This window comes from Pleurodeles waltl, chromosome 12 (genome assembly GCF_031143425.1).
Source record: "Pleurodeles waltl isolate 20211129_DDA chromosome 12, aPleWal1.hap1.20221129, whole genome shotgun sequence".
In the NCBI taxonomy this organism is placed as follows: Eukaryota; Metazoa; Chordata; class Amphibia; order Caudata; family Salamandridae; genus Pleurodeles; species Pleurodeles waltl.
In genome coordinates, this window is record NC_090451.1 from 685378246 (window position 1) to 685381319 (window position 3074).

Sequence of the window (3074 nt, forward strand, 5' to 3'; positions counted from 1 at the left end):
TGTTCCTGTGGCCCCTCCTGCTATTGATCATGTTGTCAATTCCCTCACACCCTTCTCTTTCCCCTCCTGCAGTTGTCCTTGTTCCCAGAGCTAGCTTCATAATACCCCTTTTTAGGTTGAAGCTTTCCAGACAGCACAGCTGTCTGGTTTGATAAAACCCACAGGACATTCAGAGAGCTTCCCTGGGAATGCATTCCACTGGTTGCTTACTATTGGCATTTTGTTTGTAACTCACATTTTCTGGCTTTCTGTTAGCTGACTTTATTTGTTGTAGGCTGTCCAGGTTCAGTTTGCCCCTCCTAAGCATCCTTTTCACATTACCTCTCCTTGTATTTTTTGACATGTGCTCCTTTTCTGTAATCAGGGCTGTAAATCTTGTTCTTATCTTGCCACGTTTGCTGCACATTCAAAGGTAGAGGTCAAATGTCAGGCTGTCTTTCAAGGGAGCTTGGTGTTTACTTTTCTTTCTGGGATTCAAATTGAGAGGATTTATTTGACAATCTTGCTGGATACAGGGGTGTGTCGGGGTAGGAAAGAGTTTTTGTCTAGAACACAGCATTTAAATAAACTGTGCCAGTATTTCAGAATATATCAGATTTAGAAAACCACAAATGAAGCACACTTTTATTAATTCAGAAGTGTGTGGAAATAAGTACTTTAATCTGATCAAAACAAATCAATGCACTAAGTGATGTAATTTCCACTCATTTTGATTTGTGTGCAGTATAGTTTCATTATGTTTCATTATTGTATGTCTGTGCAAATGTAATAGTAATTTCAAAAGAAAATGCGTTGTATGTAATGGCATTGTGCTACCACACCATGCATAATATACTCAATACCACTCCACTCTACTTTACCCCACTCCTATTTACACCATAACAGTGCACTGTGCACTACTGCACTCTACTGTGCACCAGTCCACTTCACTGTAGGCCTCTCTACTCTACTCTGCACCTCTCTACCCTGTGCTAATGCACTCTACACCACTGCACTCTTTGCCAATGCACTCTACATCATTCCAGTCTGGCCTACTCCACTATGCGCTGCACAACTCCACTCTATGCCACTTCAATCTAAGCCACTCTGCAACACCACACTCTACACCACTGCACTTTAATCTGTACCATTCCACTCTATGCCTCTGCACTCTATACCAATCCACGGTGTACCACTCTAATCTACTCTGTACCACTGCACTCTATGCCACTGTGCTGTACACCACTTTATGCCACTGTTCTACACCACTCTACTCTGCACCACTCCAGTCTATGCTACTGCATTCTATGCCACTCTACTCAAAACCACTGCTCTCTGTCGTTGAACTCTACTCCAATGCACTCTACTCTGCACCACTGTAGTCTACACCACTATACACCACTGCAATCTATGACACTAAACTGAACTCTCTTCCCCTGAACTTTATACCACTATGTGGAACTGTACTCTGCAGCACTCCATTCTACGCCACTGCCCTCTACTATGCACAACTACATTCTATGACGCTGCACTGTATGCCACTATACTTTGCCACACTCTACACCAGTCCTCTGTACACCACTCTATGCAACTACACTCTATACCACTCCAGTATATAATACTATGACACTCCACAACACTCTACTCCACTCTCCAATACTCCGTGCCTCTCCCCTCTACGTCACTGCACTCTACACCACAATACTCTACTCTGCACCACTCTTCGCCACTACACTCTATGCCACTCTACACCACTGCACTTTATGCCACTCCACTCTGCAGCACTGCACTCTACTATGCACCTCTCTAATCTATGCCACTGCCTCTATGACACTGCTGGGAAACACCCGGAACAACGACTCCGAAACCACAAAGTTTGTGAAAAACGAAATGGTAACAGTACTTTTGTTTTCCACGGCTTCCTGGTTTTGGTACCTTAACCACGCATGTCTGAACCATGTACATGCGTGGTTAAGGTGCAGAAGAAGGGAGTCGGTGTTGACGCAGTGAAGGAGGAGGTAAGTTGGGCTGGGACTGGGGCTGTTTTTTTGGGGGGGAGGGCTTGGGGTGATTAGGGTTTGGGGGGGTCAGGGTTTCGGTTTAAGGGGGGGTTGGGGTGTTTAAGTTTTAGGGGTGGGGACTCGGGGCATTTTTAGTTTTTGGGGTGGGGCTGGGGGTGATAAGGGTTTGGGGGGGTCAGGGTTTAGGTTTAAGGAGTGGTTTGGGGGGTTGGGGTGTTTAGGTTTTACGGGTGGGGTTGGGACTCGGGTATTTTTAGTTTTTGGGGTGGGGGCTGGGGGTGATTAGGGTTTAGGGGGTGAGGGGAGGTCAGGGTTTAGGTTTAAGGGGTGGATTGGGGCTTGGGGTGGTTTAGGTTTTAGGGGACGGGGTTAGGGTCCTGGTAATTTTGGGGGTGGGGGTTTGGGTAGGAAGCATGCTGGAACCGTGCATGCTGATTGCTAATGCCTTTACAAGGAATGCGTTTACAACGGTCAAATAGTTGTAAACGCATTTGTGGTAAAGGCATTAGTGGTTAAAATGAGGTCGTTGTTAGCATGCTTGAAGCACCCGTGGTTCCGACATATAACCGACACTGCACTGTATGCCACAATGTTCTGCCACACTATACACCAGTCCTCACTACGCCACTCCACCGTACACCACTCTACGCAACTCCACTCTATACCACTCCAGTACACAACACTCTGTGCCATTCCACTCTTCACCATTCCACTCTACAATACTCCGTGCCACTCTCAACTATGCCACTGACTTTTAGCCATGCTGTATAGCAACCAAATGCCTCACGGCACAAAAGGGCAATCAACAATGATGGAAACAGTTCCTGAGAGAGGAAAGCAATGGGAGGAAATCTGCATCTGATAACTGGCTTGTCACACTGCACATGGGCCTGGGACAGCCCAAGTCCTGTATCCGTATGCTGAGATCTCCTCTTTGACCCCTGGTCTGACCAACTGGTGTACACAAGACATGGACACTGGGGACTGCCTACCTGTCAAAAAATAAAATCTACAAGTATTCTGATCATGTCAAAGAGAGCATCAAATCTAAAGTAAGCAAGATGCTGGAACTGA